Below are 12,938 nucleotides of genomic sequence, written 5' to 3' on the forward strand. Positions count from 1 at the left end.
AGGGGAAAAGGTTGGGGGATGCGTCTAGTGGGCTGGGCTGTGTCACATGTAAAGTCAAGATGCCATCAATGAGGATAGGAGTTTTCATTGGAGCAGAGGTCCCAAAGTAAAAAGAATTCCAGGGGAGAGGGATTCAGGCTGAAAACAGCAGGTGCCCAGGCCAGAGGGGAAATCTGCCTGTTGATTTTAAGAAACATCCAAGAGTCCAGCTATGTGTATTGGGGAGGAGGCACAAAGTGCCTTATATGGTAGGCCCTAAAGCAGCGGTCGCCAACCGGTGGTCTGTGGACCTCTGGTGGTCCATGAGGTCCGAAAGGTTGGCAATCACTGCCCTGAAGGATCTGAGTTTTATCCTGAGGAACTGAGGATAAAGAAGGAAAGAAAACAAAATGTCCCATGCCCTCAAGGAACTTCTAATCTAGGTTTAGAAGAGAGTAGTTCATAGAAGAAGAGCTATCAATGGAATTCATTCTAAAGTTGCTTGCAACCCAGCTGACCTCATGAGAAATAAATGTACTTAACACTGCCAGGCCTTGGGAAACTATGCAGGTCTCACTCAGTTTAGAAGCCTGGGCTTCTGTGTCAGTGTTGGTTTAAGACATTTTGTCCCAAAAGGAGTTGTTTATCTTAAATCTAAATGAAAAGGGGAAGGGTAGTCATCTCTTGGTTAACCACTTTAGCCTCAGATAATAGGCTAAACCAGCTGCAGCCAACCCCATGTCACAGAGAAGAATACAGTGTGTGTGTGTGTGTGTGTGTGTGTGTGTGTGTGTGTGTGTGTGTGTGTGTGTGCGTGTGGTGCATGTTCACAGAGGTGCATAAAGACATCCTCTTGGCCTTGCAGGCAAAGAAGCCAATAATGTCTCCTTCCCACCATCTTCCCTTGTCCCCTCCAGCTATTGGTTTTCCTGTTACCTTTCTTCTCTACTGGAGGGAAGGACAGGGGGTGGGAACAGCAAGTACTAGCTTGTAAAAAAGGAATGAGAATGCCTACCTTTTAGATTCAGATTGGGCCCTTTGGAGAGTGTTTGTGGCAGAAACGTGTGTGTACAAGCTAACTACATAACAAGGGTAGGGAGGGATGGAAATGTGGGCAGAGCCCATGTAAATGTTGTGAGCTGAGCCATTTCTGTGGCTCTGAGAATTTGAGAAAACAACTAGCGGATCTGGACAAGTTCATGCGGAGAGGGGTGCAGTGAGATAGATGGAGCCAGAGCTAAAAATAAGGCAGTGTTTCCATGAGTAGCAAAAGCATTAGCATCTGTGGTTTGTGTGAGCAGAGTCCCAGCCCACCACCAAACACAGTGAGGCCAGAGAGGGAGGGGGTGGCTGTGCCTTGGTCTTCAGCAATGAGAGAGGATAGTTCTTCCCCCACAGAGAAGAAAGGATGTCCCAGCTGGGAAGCCAAAGTGGAAAAAAGGCCTGAAGTTGGGCAGAGAAGGTCTGAAGACTGACCAGAACTTCCAAAGTAGGGGGGCAAGGGCAGCCTTCAAAACTCCTCCCAAGAAGCAGTTAAGGACAGATGTCAGAGGGTGAGGCTGGAAGCAGAGGGAAGGAAAGGGGATGTATTGAGTGTTCACCACATGTGGGGTGCTTTCCCCAAGGTCCCACAACAATCCTGAAAGGCGGGTGTCTTCATTCCATCTTTACAGGTTTTGAAAACAGGGTTCAAAAAGACTTACTTGATGTCTGGGCCACCCAGCTAAGTGAGTCTCAGAGCTGGGACTGGGCCTCACACCTCTGTCCCTCAAGTGTCAGTCCTTGGACACACATGCATTATATTACATTTCTGTCGGTCAGAGGTCTGCCATGTGAGTCTCACTGGGCTACAATCAATGTGTCAAGCAAGATGGCCCTCCCTTCTGGAGGCTCTGGGGGGAAGTGGGTGGGCTTACCTTTTTCAGCTTCTAGAAGCTGTCCTTGTGCCTTGGCTGATGACCTCTTCCTTCAGCTTCAAAGCCAGTATGTCTTGTCTCTCCAACCTTTGGTCACATGGCCCTCTGACCACAGCCAATTAGATTCTCCGATTTTAAGGGGTGTCAATCCTGCCACCCCTCATTCATCTAAAAGGCAGAAGGGCTGCCACTAGGAAGGAAATACAGAATCATACCATGTGACCCCAGAGGACAGAACAAAGACAGGGTGGGCTGGGGCAAACCTTCCTAATAACCAGAACTATCCAATAATAGAGTGTCTGGCCTTAGGAGGGGGTAAGCTCATGCAAAGCTGGCTGTTGGAGATATTAAAGGGATCCTGGAGGCCCCATCACTCAGAGAGGCTATGCTGTGTGGGAGCAGCAAGGAGCTTGCCAGGGTCCAACTGTACCCTTGACATGCCCTCAGCACGGCAAGAAGGGAACCTCAACTTCAGGAAGAGTGCGAGAGCAGACCCTTGGAAGCTGCCTATTGATGGACCAATCACTCAGGTGAGCGGTATGCCATCCTAAATACCCAGCACAGAGATGTCTGACAGAGCCCTGCCCTCACTCTGCTGACCGCTGTCCAGGGAAGTGGGGCTCAAACACCAAAGGAAACAAACTCAGAAGATGAGAGAGGGTTGTTTGCTGCAGAAATAAGGGCCGAGGGGAACTGTTGACACCTGGAAAACCCAGGGAGAGCTCCTTTTACAATAACAATAATAATAGTGATAGTATTAACAGCTTCCTCCACCTTCTTCTTCTTCTTCTTCTTCTTCTTCTTCTTCTTCTTCTTCTTCTTCTTCTTCTTCTTCTTCTTCTTCTTCTAGCATTCACTATATGCCAGGAACTTTGCTCAAGTATATTGTATGCATTATATGGCTTAATCCTTAGAGCAACCCTATAAATCAGGTGCTCTTAATGACTTTTTATAGACAAGGAGACAGGCTCAGAGAGGTAACATAACTGGCCCCAAATTGCACAGCTAATATGTGGCAGAGCCAGGACTCTCTGGTCTGGTACAGAAATATCTCCAACATAGAATGTGGTAGGTTTCCATTGCTGCTGTAACAAATGACCATGAGCTTAGACACACATGCATTATATTACATTTCTGTAGGTCAGAGGTCTGCCATGTGAGTCTCACTGGGCTACAATCAATGTGTCAGCAAGACGGCCCTCCCTTCTAGAGGCTCTGGGGGGAAGTGGGTGTGCTTGCCTTTTTCAGCTTCTAGAAGCTGTCCTTGTGCCTTGGCTGATGACCTCTTCCTTCAGCTTCAAAGCCAGTATGTCTTGTCTCTCTGACCTTTGGTCACATGGCCCTCTGACCACAGCCAGGTGAGATTCTCTGATTTGAAGGCTCCACTTGATGAGACTGGATCAATCTGGATAATTCAGAGTAATCTCCCCATCTTAAGCCCTTAACTTGAATCACATCTGAAAAGTCCCTTTTGCCCCAGAAAGTAACAAATTCACAGGTGCCAGGGATTACGGGGTGGACATTGGGAGAGGTAGGAATTATTCTGCCAACCACATAAAATAAAGCGGGGGAAGCAAGTGCACCAGTAAGAAAGTGCTAAAAAAAAAAAAAAAAAAAAAAAAAAAAAAAAAAAAAAAAAAAAGATGGGGGGTGGGGAGAGAGATGGAGAAGTAATAATATACATTACTATGTTCATAAAGGAGGAAATAGTGTTGATTATTGGAGAACTACACTGACAGGGACAGGTTAAATGGAGATTTTTGTTGTTATAGAAGTGTTCACATACACAAAAGTGGAGAAAATAGTATAATGATCCCTATACCTATTATCCAGCATCAACAATTACCATCATTTTGTCGTCCTAGTTTTATCTCCTCACTTTTTGAGAAATGGCTGAAAAATGTAAAACAAATCCCAGACATCATACCATTCTAGCCATTAAAAAAAAAAATCACTATGTATCTCTAAGAGATAGCAGGGTTTTGTTTTTGTTTTGTTTTTTGTTCTTTTGTGGGTTATTTGTGTGTGTGTGTGTGTGTGTGTGTGTTTTCAAAAATATATCACAATGCCATTATCACACCTAATAAAATTAGCAACATTTCCTTAACATCATCTAATACTTAACCCCTATTTAAATTTCCCCAATTGCCTACAAAACCTTTTTTTAATGATTGGTCTGTTTGAATCAGGACCCAAACAAGACCCACCCGTTGCACTTGGTCAATAGGTCTCTTAAATCTCTATTACTCTATAACAATTTTCAGGAGGGAAACTTTCCCTCTCTATTCTTTTTATATTTTTATTTTCAATCATGTAAATGAATAGTCTACATAAAAATTTAACTTAGAGGAAAATACATGGAGAGTTAGCTTTTCCGAGGCCCCCAAAGGGTGGTGGGTGAGGGCCAGCGCCCCAAGCAGTGGGGACTCAGGACAGAGAGGACGGTGGGGTGGTGGAAGGCCCCACCAAGTTCCAGGAGTTGGAAAGAGTTGGGGAGCCCAGGGCTGGCACTCTCGGGGGTTTCCTAGCCCACATGGCAGAGGTGGGTGAAATGTGGTGGAGATACCAGCAACAATCTAGCTTGGGGCAATCTGAGGAAAGTACCCAAAGCCAAGGATGATGTTATCATCCTAAATGTGTGAGGCAATAAGAAACCACAGGAAACCCACCAAACAGAGCCACATGTTACACCAAAGCACACCCACACAGCAAGAGAAGACAGTGTGGAAAGGTAAACCATCAAGGACAGAGGGAGCCAATGATACTGGAAGTCAGGAAACCTGAGTTTCTGGTTCTGACTCTGCCACCAGCTGCTTGCACTGTCCATGAAAGCCACCTGTAGACTCATTAGCTTAAGTAATCAGGGCTGGGGGTGGGGGCGGAGGGTGAGTAATAAATAGATGTCAGTATTTGCTTGGATTTTTTTGCATCAAGAAGGGTACATAAAAACCAAATAATGACCAGCCAGTGTGGCTCAGTCCTAGTCAGGGCATATGCCTGGATTGTGGACTCGATCCCCAGTGTGGGGCATGCAGGAGGCAGCCAATCAATGCTTCTCTCTCATCATTGATTTTTCTCTCTTTCTCTCTTCCTCTCCCTTCATCTCTGAAATCAATATTATACATATATATATATATATATATATATATATATATATATATATTTTTTTTTTTTTTTTTTTTTTTATTATTTTTTTAATGACAGTGGAATGAACTTCTGAGTATGGAAGAGGAAGTGACAATCTTCCCCACTTAATATTGCTGACATCCAGATCCTGCCAAGTTTCCACATCATCCCTGACCTAAAAGACAGTTTGCTACAGGCTGAATAGGAGTTTGCTGGGAACAGGAAAGTTACTGTAGAAGAAAAAAAAAAAAGAAGAAAAAAAAAGGCAGGGTCAAAGGTGGAGAGATAGGAACAAGCCCAGTGAGTGAGCTTAGAGAATTAAAAGGAACACAAAGTAGGATCTTAGATTGGATTCTGGAACAGGAAAAGGACATTAGTGGGGAAACTGGTGAAATCAGAATACAATCTGCAGCTTAGATAATAGTACTGTAAGAGCATTAAGGTCTCAGTTTTGACAAAGAAGCCATGGTTATGTAAGATATTAACATGAGGGGTAAGACGTACTGTCTTTGCAACTTCCTGTAAAACTAAAATTATCCCAAAATAAAGACGTTATTAAGAAAGAGAGAGAAGGGGGGGAAAGAAAAACAGTGCAAAATGGCTACAGCATTTAAGGTGCCAGAAGTGGGGAAATGGGTAACAGATGTCAGCAGAGGTCAGATTACCAGGGACCTCCGGTACCATGACAGGGTCCAGACTTCATCTACCTGCAAGGAATAGTCCCTCTCCCCAAACCCGCCCCATGGACCTTTTTAATTTTTGGCTAACATCGCTTACACAAAAATCATTTTGTATGATGCACACAGTCAGCTCTCCATGTCTGTGGACTCCCAATCACGAATTGAAAATACTATTTTTGATCTACGGTTGGTTGAATCCAATGATGCAAAACCCAAGGAAATAGAAGGACAATTGTGTATTTAACTGGATAAAGAAATTCCACATATAAATGTCACTGAGCAGTTCAAACCCACGTTGTTCAAGGACCAACTGGATAGGTTAAGACAGGAGAGCAGAGGACCTTTATGATGATCCCAGAATTAGGATGTTGGCTTTTCATACATTAAATGAGTACTTGCATACCTGTTATGCGTAGGGCACTACTTAAGGCACTTTGGGCAGATGATAAACTACTAAGAAAATTCTTCGCTCTGTTAGAAAACGGTAAGTGCTGTGGAAAACAATTAAAAGTAAAGGGAGCTGGGAGGATTTTGAGCAGGTGAGAGGAGTAGAAGAGCTTTAGGAGTTATGACAAAGGGGTGGCAATGTGGATGGAAAAAAAGGGGGCTTCTCTGGAAAATAACCTCTCAGGGTGATCTGATCATAAATTTCTAACTGGGCAGGTCACAGTGGGTAGTCATATCCTAGGCACATAACTTCTGTAGCAAGAGGTTTATCTTTGTCTTAAGCAAGTCCTATCCATTGATTCTGTGCATCTGGGTTTACACATCTTTGAAATAACCATCCTCAAAAAAAAAAAAAATCTTTTTAACTCTCCTGTAATCCAATTCCATCCCTGATTTTACATCTTCAGGTAACCTTCCTTACAGCTTCAATTTCAAATGCATAAAAGGAGCTGCAAACTTACGGGAGCGTGTATCTCAGTCTGCTATGATCTTGCTTCCACGTATATCCTCTTTGGGTTCAAACAAATTTTTATAAAAATTCTCTCCAGGTCCGAATGTTACATTGACAATATTATATATTAGTTAGTTACAACACCTCCTTGTCCCCAGTCTTCTACAAAGAAAACAGATTCTGAGAGAACTATGATTTGTTTTGCTTAAGCTGAAGGGGTAAGAGGTGAAGGATATAAGCTGGAAATGGCCTAGTGAGGGCTACATTGCTCCACATGGACAGAAGAGCAGGGACCAGGAGGCTGGCAGAGACTGGGCTGGGGGCAGGGGACAAGGCAGGAGTGGCTGCCACAGAACAGAAGTTACAAAAAAGAGATATCCAAAAAGGGATGGTGTTCTTGGGCATGGGACCTGTCAGGCCTCATCCACCTCTCCATGAAATCTTCATAAACTCCACACTAAACGTCGGTGGTCTCCACATTGGCCTTATATGTGTGTTGAGTGCTGTTGGGGAGAAGCCCCAAGAGTCTAAATTCAGGGTCAATTCCAAAGAACTGACGCGTGGCCTTATTCAAATTCATAAGAGCTTTACTAGAATAAATTTACATGAACAGGCAAAATGGCTACTTGTTCTCAGTGGTGGCCAGCTGGGGAGAAATCTACACCCTCCCACGACGATGTCTCTATTTTATAGGAAGTTAATAGTAAAAAGCATATGGTGGGTAATTACAGAGACCACCAGAAAGAAAAACGCATTTCTAAGTTAACCAATAATATCAAGCAGTAATCCACACTCTATATATTCATTGACCTGACATTTGTCTTTGGGTGGTATTCTGGCTTTTTTGGGTAGTCAGCCAAACTTGAGCCTCCAGAGAATTAAACAGTCACAGAAGGTTAAAGAGAGAGTCCAACATTCCCTGGACACCTTTATGCTGGAGATATATTGCAATATTTGTAGAGCTCCCTTACAAATGCAATGAAAATAAGGGTGGGTGAGAGTAGAACAGTCCAGGTCAAATGCCATGAGGAGACCATCAATCGTGTGGTGTGTGTAGATTGGACCTGGAAATCGGAGGGAGGGCAGGACAGTGGCTTGAGCTGAGGAAACGTTTCCATCCTGGGTGGAGGCGGAGGAATGAATGCTGAGAACCCAGCAGGGGTCTAGAATCAGAAGACCTGATATCTGATCTTTGCCACTAAATCACAATCTCCAGCTTCCTTATCTTCACATTTACAGCCTCTGTGGACCCTCCTGGCAGATAGGAGAGCTATGAGGAAGCAAGAACCACATTCTCTAAGCAGGTGTGGGTGCTGGAAGGGTAGTCTGTCCTGAGGTTTCGGTGATGACTGATAGGAGAAGGGGGGAGGTGAAGGAGAAAAGAAGTCGGCTTCTGGCTTAGGAAGATCCTCGGAGATGATGAATTCTAATCTTCTTGACATTTATTTTGAAATAAATATATTAGTATCTATTGTTTCTGTAACAAATTACCACAAATGTGGAGGTTTAAAATAACATTATTTTACAGTTCTGAGGATCAGGGGTCTAAAATGAGTCATCAGGATACATTTGTTACTTCTGGCAGCTATAGGGAGAATCCATTTCCTTGTGGTTCCTGGAAGCTGCCTGTGTTCCTTGTTATGTGGCCTCACGTCCCCCATCTCTGCTTCCACCCTCACATCTCCTTTTCTGGCTCTGACCCTCCTGCCTCTTCTTGTGATGACATTGGGCCTACAAGAATGACCCAGGATAACAGCCCATCTCAAGATCCTTAATTTGATCACACGTACAAAATCCCGTTGGCTGTGTAAGGTAACACCTTTGAAGATTTGGGCATATTTAGGGGGAGGCATTAAAGTGGAAATGCCAACAGGCCCTCGGATATCATGACAAGTCTAGGAAGAGGTCAGCTCAAAACAGAAATGGTGAGAGGAAGAAGAGGGGATGGGTGCTCAGTGAGAGAGCTGAGAGGGGCACACAGGACAGAGGACTAGAGCCTGAGGAAGACTCACCCCCCTGCAGTTTTTCCACACACGTTTACAAAGGGCCTACTCTAAGCCAGCAAGGGACTGGGTGCTATGGAGAACTCAGAAATGAATCAAATTCAGCCCAGCTGGGTAGCTCAGTTGGTTAGAGCAGTGGTTGGCAAACTCATTAGTCAACAGAGCCAAATATCAACAGTACAATGATTGAAATTTCTTTTGAGAGCCAAATTTTTTAAACTTAAACTATATAGGTAGGAACAGTGTTATTAATTTAATTAGGGTACTCCTAAGCTGGCCTTTGCTAAAAACTCAAGGGGCCAAAGAGCCGAATGTGGCTCGCAAGCCTCGGTTTGCCTACCACTGGGTTAGAGCATTGTCCTGATATGCTCAATCCCTGCCTGGTCAGGGCACATACAAAAATCAATCAATGAATGCATAAATAAGTGGAACAAATTGATGTTTCCCTCTCTCTTTCTCTCAAATAAATAACGTTTTAAAAAAAATGAATTAAATGCAAGTGAACTCTAGAGGAGCTCACCACCAAACTGTGCACACATAAAGAACATGAGTCACATGAGTTCAATGAGTCACACATGATAGAGTCATCAAGATATGGATAAAAAGACTGGTATGAAGAATAGCTTCATGAAGTGGTGACATTGTGACCTCAATAAGAGGAGCAGTAAAGTTTCTAAAAGTAAAGGGAGTGAACCAAGGGAGTGCTCCAGAGACACTGAGGGACAAGCGTCTGGAAAGAAGGGATGGTCAACAGGATTCAAAGCTACAGCAGCTTCGAGGAGAAAACAAGCCTCCATATGGCCACTGGTGTACCTGTGAGGGTGTGAGTCCTGCCTGTTGTCCTCCTACAACTGCAGGGATGAGGAGGGATATGGGGGGGAGAAGGGGAGGAATCATTAGCTCCCAGGCCCATGAACGTTCAAATCTTACCACCAGGGGGGTTCAAGAGCCAAAGTGGACCTTCATCCTGAACCAGGTTTTTTTCCCCAGAAACAGGATGCCCTGAGGAAAAAGGGAAAGTTTTCCCCTTCCTAGCACCACAAAGTCTGGAAGGCCTCATGTCTCCATGTGATCTCTGACTCAGGGGCTTACCCAGATTTTCCCCTTCCAGCTAACGCAAACCATATTCTTTCCATTCTGTCCTTTTCCGGGTTGCCTGTAGAACTAAATAGCCTGTCACAAACACACTTTGGCTCCAAGGCTATTGCACTGGAGAACGTCAGAATGGAGAGAACATCTGACCCAAAGTGCTTGTGGTACAGGTGAGGAGACTGAGGCCCAGAGAGAGCAAGAGACTTGTCCAAATAAATAAAAGGATCTGATCAAGAAGAGAGCTCAGATTCCTCACTCACACTATAAGGACCCCTTGGACTGTAGGAAATGTAATCTTTCACTAAAGCATAACACCCACACACACACATACACACACACACACACACACACCATTGTTTCTTGAGTGTAAATAATAATAGTAACATTAACAACAGCCAACATACCTTGAGCATTTCTGGGGCAGGCACTTTATTAAGCCCAGCTGTGGATTACCTTAATGAATACTCACAATTACCCTAAGACCACGGTCGGCAAACTGCGGCTCTCGAGCCACATGCGGCTTTTTGGCCCCTTGAGTGTGGCTCTTCCACAAAATGCCACAGCCTGGGCGAGTCTATTTTGAAGAAGTGGCGTTAGAAAAAGTTTAAGTTTAAAAAATTTGGCTCTCAAAAGAACTTTCAATCGTTGTACTGTTGCTATTTGGCTCTGTTGACTAATGAGTTTGCCGACCACTGCCCTAACACGTCATCTCTATTAAAAGCTTAAACATTTACTAAATTCCTCCCAACTGTGCTTGTTGATGGAGGAGAAAGACAAATAGAATATAAAATGATAAAATATTTTCTTTCCTTAGATCTGTTCTCCTAAAATGGGTGAACTCTGATGTCCAGCACAATGGATCATTGTCTGCTTTTCTACCACCCACGTACCTCACATATTTCTGTGTCCCAACCATTCTCATGAACACTGGCTTGGGTAAAACATTACCACAATTCCTCTGCTTCACTGCTCTTGGCATTGGGCAACCCCATTTTCTCTGCTCCCTCCTCCTCCACCTCCTCCTTTGTTTCCAGGCTCACCCACTACTTGTAGTTTCCGGGCACAGCCAGCGGCCTGTGGTTTCGTGCTCTGAGCCTTTACAAAAATTCCCTCTGCCTTGAATTCCCTTCTGGATTTGCTCTCCAGAGTCAGTTGCTGCATGTCCCCTGCACTGGGAAGCCTCTCTCCAGACTCAGGCAGAGTTGGGGACACAACCTGAGCCTCTACCTGTACCTGGGCAACATCACCTGGAGCAAAGACTTCATGGGCTACACATGCAGGTTAGAGGTCGTTTCACCTCAGCATACTGTACAGTAAATGAAACATAATACATGCTCAAGAAACGTTAGAGGAAGCAAAAATGAGCAAATCTGCTTTCTGCTGCTCCAGCTGCGATATCTCTTGTCCCCTCTCTGGTTTTGCTGCATTCTTTCTGGTCTCACCCCATTGCCCCACTTTAGCTCATTTCTCCATGTTTCTCACCATTCAGTTGCCTCCTAACTGATCTCTACACAGTCCTCAGCTCCCCTGTCATCTCCTGCTGCTTCTCTCTTATCACCAGGTTGTCAGTCCCCAAGTGCCACACCTCAACTTTCAGTCTAAGTCACCAAAGCTCTGAGCCAAGTCCTGAACATACAAACAATGGTTCTTACCCTCAATGGGACAACCGCCAGCCCCTCCTGCCCTCCTCCACCCACCACCTAAGGTACAGGTAGGGATTGAACTAAATCACACAGCCCCTTAAACTCTTTAGTGGCTCCTCGCCTCAAACTGCAAAGCCCATAACCAGGAGGCTCCTCTGCATCCTACTCCTTGCTAGGTCCCCACCTTTACCTCCCCATACACCCCCCCACTCGGTGAGCTCCAGCCCCAGGCTTTACCCAAGATTCTGAAACAACTTTCCCTCTGTTGCTTTCAAGACTGGGCGAGAGGCCCATCCTTTTAACATCCCCACCCCCACCACATGTCTGTCTCTCTCTCTCTCACACACACACACACACACACACACACATGCAAGCACACATGCACACATGTGCGCACGCTCAGCACTCTGATCCCCTTGTCAGGCTGCCTGAATCCCTTCCCAAGTGGACTCAGAGCTCCTGGAGGGGGAAAACAGGACCAGCTCTTTCCTGTTCCTAATAATAGGCCCCTCATAAGTAGATATGAAAAGTGTTTTGAATGAATAAATAAGACTAATTTGCAGTGAAAATAAACAACTAAATAAGAGCTACGAAATGCTAACCCTGTCTTTTTCTGGTGGGTGAATTGTTTGCTTGTTGATATTGTCTGATGTTTCTGTAATGAGTGAGTCTTGCTTTTGTAATAATAATAATAATAATAATAAAGAACACTAAAGGGAACTTCATTTGAAAAAAATAACAAGGGGTTTGAGGTCTTCAAAAGAAGGAGGTATTCCTCTTTTAGGCAAGAAACTATTATAGAAAGAAATGAGAAGCCACAGAATTTCTGCAAGTGAAGAGGGGCACACGCAGAGCTGGGTGCAGGTGTGGGGTGCCAGGTGGAGCAGAGTATTCCTTTAACAGATGCAAGGTAAGAAATTTCAACTCCAGCCGGGACCGGTTTGGCTCAATGGATAGAGCGTCGGCTTGGGGACTGAAGGGTCCCGGGTTCGATTCCGGTCAAGGGCATGTACCTTGGTTGCGGGCATATCCCCAGTAGGGGGTGTGCAGGAGGCAGCTGATCGATGACTCTCTCTCATCGATGTTTCTAACTCTCTATCTCTCTCCCTTCCTCTCTGTACAAAAATCAATAAAATATATTTTTTTTTAAAAAAGAAAAAAAAAGAAACTTCAACTCCGATCACTGACTGTAGGGAGGCAGAGAGCTTCTGAGCAGAGGACAAACATGCTCCGAACTCCGCATCCGAAGCGTTAAAGAGGTAGAACTAGGCAAAGTCCTAAGGGCAAGGGCGAGGGTGCTGTGGAGAACAGGCCAGAGCTGAAGCCCGGCTACAACTCTCTCTTCCCCTCTGGGGGGACCAAACCGCAAGTCCAGGAAGCGCCCGCCAGACTGCCCGATCCTCTGCCTCATTACTCTTCGGTGCCGGGGGCATTGGAGAATTACTTCCATAAACCGCCGACCTCTCTTCCCACCCGGCCCGCAGCCCCTCTAACCCCTCCTTCTCCACAGGTGGTGCCAAACACGAACACGCTCATCGAGGTGAGGTTTCCCAGGAGAGGCCCCCGGAGCAATAAAGCCGGACTGCTTCCCTTCCAATCGG

The sequence above is a fragment of the Pipistrellus kuhlii genome, unplaced genomic scaffold (genome assembly GCF_014108245.1).
Source record: "Pipistrellus kuhlii isolate mPipKuh1 unplaced genomic scaffold, mPipKuh1.p scaffold_m20_p_3, whole genome shotgun sequence".
Taxonomy (NCBI): domain Eukaryota; kingdom Metazoa; phylum Chordata; class Mammalia; order Chiroptera; family Vespertilionidae; genus Pipistrellus; species Pipistrellus kuhlii.